Source organism: Gossypium arboreum, chromosome 2 (genome assembly GCF_025698485.1).
Source record: "Gossypium arboreum isolate Shixiya-1 chromosome 2, ASM2569848v2, whole genome shotgun sequence".
Taxonomy (NCBI): Eukaryota; Viridiplantae; Streptophyta; class Magnoliopsida; order Malvales; family Malvaceae; genus Gossypium; species Gossypium arboreum.
In genome coordinates this window covers 65,394,175-65,400,284 of record NC_069071.1, presented here as the reverse complement: position 1 = coordinate 65,400,284, position 6,110 = coordinate 65,394,175, and the positions used below count along the sequence as shown (strand labels likewise).

The 6,110-nt window shown below is 32.7% G+C and overlaps 1 long non-coding RNA gene across 1 annotated transcript; it reads left to right on the top strand.

Annotated features, from left to right (window-relative positions):
* Positions 1 to 402: 402 nt before the first annotated feature.
* Positions 403 to 4,967, top strand: LOC108460760 (uncharacterized). The gene is made up of 3 exons (XR_001867650.2): positions 403 to 846; positions 952 to 1,045; positions 4,582 to 4,967. It is a non-coding gene; the product is annotated as an uncharacterized LOC108460760 (long non-coding RNA).
* The last annotated feature ends 1,143 nt before the right edge of the window (positions 4,968 to 6,110 follow it).

The following is a 6,110-nucleotide window of genomic DNA, read 5'->3' as shown; positions in this document are numbered from 1 at the left end:
TGTATTATCTTTTTAAGGTTAATTTATGTATATATACTGAAATAAAATTAACTGAGAAACTATTCTAAAATTTTAAAAATTTACCGATCTATGCTATTTTTGGAGAGAGAAAGGAAAACGTATCTTATAGGGCGTCACTGTAAATCCAAACATTCCTAAAAACTATAACCATGTCTATTTCAAACACAGATAAAAATAAATCTACAAACTTTTAATTTTCAACTGCAAAAAAAAAAAAAAAATAATTTTTACCTAAGTGAAAATGCATCCTATAAGCGCGTTTTCACCGTAGTACGCTTTTTCACTACCACATCAGTGAAAACACGCCTTGTACGAAGCATTTTTCTTTCTCTTTTCAAAGACAATGTAAATCAATATTTTTTTGTTTAAACACCCGACTTTCATTAAACAAAGGTCTCTAGCCCAAGGTACACAACCGATTCATACCACCAATAAGAAAAATAGAAAAGAAAAGTAAACGGAAACAATAAATAAACCAAAACCAAAAAACCCCCCACGAGACCCTAGAAACCAAATCGACAGAGGAAAGCCAGATAAAATCTCCCCAAAACTAAATCAACACAGCTACATGAACTTAAAACAATATATTTCAGAGAGAAAGAGCTTCGATGATTTTCATGGACTACAAACTAAACTTTCTCCATTCCTCAAAGCTGTTAAAAACTACCCATTTCTCAGCATAGCTAGATACCCCAGCTCGTATCCACAGCTCGATTGACCATCTCTGGGGCTTCTTCCACCCAGTACTTAAGCTCTTGAAATCGACGATCTTCTCCCACTAGCACATGCGCCACTGCGTTGGCTTCTCTGCGGACAAATCGATAAGTAATCCTCTCAAAATATTTCTTAAAACCCTTAATGTTTTGGATGACTGACTTGAGTAGTGATTTATCTTCTTCCTTTTGAGTTAATCTTTTTAATAACTGTCAGCGAGTCTTATTCTAGATGGACATTTTGAAATCCCAGCTCCACTTCAAAAATAATCGCCCGTTCACACGCACTGGCCTCTGCTAAGAAGATGAGGGTAAGTACATGCTCTCATAATCTAGCCTGATTCATTTCTAGCAATAATCCCAGAAATAGATCTGTTGCTTGTTGTATGAAATGATGCATCAAAATTTATTTTTATGCTGCCCATTTTTGAAGGTCTCCAAAATTCCTTTATCGTAGTCTGGACTAGTAATGTTAATATTTAAATAGCCTCATTTTCTTGAACATATCCCTGGACAAAACCCATCAATTCCTGAACCGTCCATTTAGTCCCCTCATGAACTAGTCAATTGCGCATATGCCATATAGCCCAATAAGTTGTGACCATTAGTTTCCTGGTTTTATTATCTGCATTAATAAATATCTGGACTAACCATATTTTTTAATCTGAGGACACTATCATTGGACTCATCGTAATCTTCATATGCTTCCATAACTGCTGTAAAATACAAGAAGACTGCACCAAATGCTCAACATTCTTGTTCGCTTACTTACACAGTGGATAGGTTCCTTCAACTGGTAGCTTTCTTTTACCTAGGTTCCCAAAAATAGGCACATAGTTATTGAATAATTTCCACATGTAATTTTTTACCTTTGCTAGGAGTTTTAGTGCCCACATTTTGTAACATCCTGATTTAGGGCCTAGTCAGAATAATGGTTTTGAGACCACATATTCGAAATAGAGATAATTATTTCATAATTATTATGAGGTCTAGGATGAGAATGTATGCTTTTGTAAAAATTTCATGGAGAAATTCTATGCCTAAGATGCTCAATTTGACATTAGGGACCAAATTGCAAAATATGTAAAAAATTGAGTTCTAGAAGCTTTTAGCATGAAATTGAGTTGGATTATAAATTAGAGGTCCTCAAATAGTAATTTGACCAAGTTCTAAAAATTTGGACAAAAATGGGCATGCATTGGTAAAATTTTAAAGAAAGACCTTAAGGGCATTTATGTCTTTTGGTAAATAAGAAATAAAAGGGAAAAAGAAGTGAAAATTTTGTCCATCTTTTCAAGGTAGTGCCAAAAATTCTAAGGACCATAGCTAGGGTTTTTCTTCAACTTTCAAGCATGGTAACTCAGAAAGACTAATTCTGGAAGTAGACCGTGAAAAACAAAATGTTTTGGAATAGTCAGAATCCACACCCGACATATCATTCAGGTAAGTTTGTAATTACTCAAAATTCACGGGCATTAGAAAAGTGAGTTATAGGGCCTCCGTCTTAGTAAACCAAGTCATAAATAATTCTTAAAAGTAATTATGAGTTTAGTTGAGTGCTTAATTAGGATTTAGTCAGGTGAATTTAGTCTAATTAAGAATAATTAGGAAAAAATACTAAATAGAATAAGATGTAAAAGTTGGATTATAAATTAAAAGAAATCATAAAGGATCAAATAGGCAATTAAGCCATATTGGGTATATGAGGCGGCAAACATTAAAACAAAAAATCTAAGAACTTTTTAAGTTATAAATTATAAATATATTATTTTAGTTATAAATTGTATTAAATTAATTTAAAATAATTATATTATAAGATTTTATATGATCAATAAGTTATGATTTTGACAAATGGATGGTGATAAAATAATACATGTGTAATTAAAATATGTATACAATTGTAGTTTATAGATTTAATTTGCTTATTAATTAAGCATAAGATATTTATTATTTATTATCTATTATTATTAAATTAAAATATATTTAATAATTATGATTTTGCCAAGTGTATGGTAAAGATAAAATACAAGTGTATTAATTTAAGTATGTACATTTGTAACATTTTTATTTAATTAGTAAATAGATATTTATTATTTATTATTATTAAGTTAAAAGATAATTATTAATTAAATAATTATATTATAAGATTTTATTATTAACAAATTAAATGGTGAAAATTGTAATTTAAATTTTGTTATTAAATAGATATTTATTATAATTATTGATTAAATTAATAATAATATAAAGTACATGAAATAAAAGAAACAAAAAGCGTAAAACAAAAGAAACAAAGCTAAAAAGAAACAGAGAGCATTCGAACAGGGGAAGGAAAGAAAGAAGAAAAGAAAGAAAAAGGAAAAATTAGGGTTTGGAAGCTTTAAGCTTTAATTGGTAAGTCAATTAAGTCCTTTACTCTTAATTTTGATGTTTTAGAATTTTAGAATAAAGTTTTGTTGAAATTAAATTGAGGTTTTGGAAGTTTTAGGTTTTTAAACATAGTTCATGTTGAACAAAATAATGAATTAGGGATTTAATTAAATGAATTTTAAGTTAGAATTGATTAAAGGATTAAATTGTAAAGTAGACTATAAGTTTTTTGTTGTAGGGATTAAATTGAAAGAAGTTTTAAATTAGTGTTTTATTATGAACATTAGATAGTTAAGTAAAACATGGAAGGAAATTGAATAGAAATAAAATATGAATTGAGTTAGAAAAATAAATGAGTTAATTAGGATTAAGTTGGAATTAAGGTATAAATTGGATAGAAATTCAGTTATTATTATTAAGTAGTGCTGTAATTAATAGTGTAAATTATTATTATTTTTGTACCGAGCAAAGAACTCGAGGCATTGACACAAAAAGGAAAGGAGAAAGTTATCGAGGAGTAATCGCGAAATCCGGATTTGTATTACTATAATTCAAGTTATTCATTATTTAATATTTATTTTGATATTTATATTTAATAAGTGAATATGAGGTAAGTGTTAATATTGAGATGAATGAAAGTTGATATTGAATTGTATATTGATGAAAAGTGATACTGAATTGAGAAAGTGAATCGAATATTCTATTAACTAGTCGGGTTGAGTCGGATATAGTTGGCATGCCATAGGATTGGAAGAGTTTAGGGATTCTTCGACCTCGAGTCGATGAGACATTAGGTGTCACTATTTTACTTTAGATAGATTCGATGAGGTACTGGGTACCAACTTTACTTCGGTTGTAACATCATATACCTGTAACCCACGTCGGGTCGGAGTACGAGGCATTACCTAACTTTATCTCATGCATACAAACAGTCTCAAGTCATCGAGACTTGGTCCAAATTAAAACTTTTTTAATTTCTACTTTAAATTTCTTATTATGGGCTTAAAAGCCCCAAATCGACTGTTAAAAACTATTCAGAATCATTTTAGGTCCTTAAACCAACCTTAAGAAATTTGCCTTAAAATAGGGCACACACCTGTGTGGAAGGGTAACACGCCAGTGTGACCATTTCGACATGGTTGTGTTGGTGGTTCGTGTGGTTAAGCACCTTGGGACACGCCCGTGTCCTGTACCCGTGTGGAATTAAATTCTAATTCACACTTATAGGGGTTTTCACACGGTCAGACAGATGCCTGTGTCAATGTCTCGTGTCCCTTACACGACCACGACACGCCCGTGTCTTAACCCGTGTGGAAAAACCTGGGTATTCTATTTTTGACGTTAGCATTCCTAAATTGTCACACGGCCAAGGCACATGCACATGTACTAGGCCATGTCCTCCACACGGTAGAGACACGCGGTCGTCTCTTTGCCTGTATGTTTATTATCATGCATACTGACTTGAAATTTTTACGTGCAGGGGTCACACAGCTGGACCATACGCCCTAAGGCTGACCGTGTGTCAAACATGGCCTAGACACACGCTTGTGTGTCTACTGGTGTGGGCAATATAAGGCTATTTACCAAACCTCATTGCCACCATTGCATACCTATTTTCACGCAAATACCAGCCAATACCAAAACAAGCATAATTTCCAAAATCAAATCAGCCACAATAGACATTCATTCAACCATGTAAATGCAACTTTTATAAAAGCCATCATTCATGGCTTAATATTAAGTGTAGGATCTATCCCAAGCCAACACATTTGGCCAAATCTCCAAGACTCAAAATAATAAGTTCTAATCCTATACATGCCATATTCAAAAGTATAAATTCAACTATACCCAATGTTTCGGCTGATAGTGTGATCGATATCTTTGACTTCTGGTGATCCTTGAGCTAGTTAGGCGGCACTGAAAGAAATGAAAAGGAAAGGGAGTAAGCATAAAGCTTAGTAAGTTACATATAAATAAATATACAACAATAAGTCTACAATTTACCAACAACTTATGATACCAAAAAGGGCATAAGCATGACTTACTCTTTACTTCATACAAATCACATAGCGTATACAATGAGTTCACATCTTATACATATGTATCACTTAGGTACCTCTAATACTCACAATACAGTTATACTTTTTCTCATTAACTTAAATTTATAAATCTCGTCGTTCAACCATTTGGAATATTACCGGATATTCCATAGGCCTCAATCATGGGAAAAATGTCGATGCCATGTCCCAGATATGGTCTTACACTGGCTATCATCTTCGATGCCGATGCCATGTCCCAAACATGGTCTTACACAAGCTCTCACATAACCATGCTGATGTCATGTCCTAAACATGGTCTTACACTGACACATCTCGTAGCTGATGGATGTCCCAGACATGTCTTATATTGGCTTATGTCTCGAGGTTGATATATGTCCCAAGCATATCTTACACTAGCACTCGTCTCAATGTCGATGCCATGTCCCATACATGATCTTACACTGGCTCTCATAATGCGGCCGATGCGTTTTCCAGACATGTCTTACACTGGCTCACACAAATGACCCAAGTGATACGGCATGAATATTCGATTTACTTCCTAAGGTCCCAACGGGAATTCTACTATTTCAATGATCATTACACATTCTCAATCTCGAAATCAAGCAATTCATGCCATATCTATTCAATGAAAATTTAAATACGTATAGTAGCAATGTAGTTATATTATTTACATACAACTTACCTCAGATTTCAAAATGTAGCGACTATACGGTTTAGTCGATTTGCTTGGCTTTCCCTCGGTCTTGATTCGAATTTGTCAATTCTTGATCTATATTAGCAAAATAAATTCGTTTGATCACTAATTACAATTAGGCAATTGAAAATTCATATTTTCGGTAAAATGACCATTTTACCCCTAGACTTTGGCAAAATGACCATTTTACCTCTATGCTTGAAAATCAATTTTTATCGAAGTTTTTCACCTCTTGAGCTTAGCTAAACTCTTTTT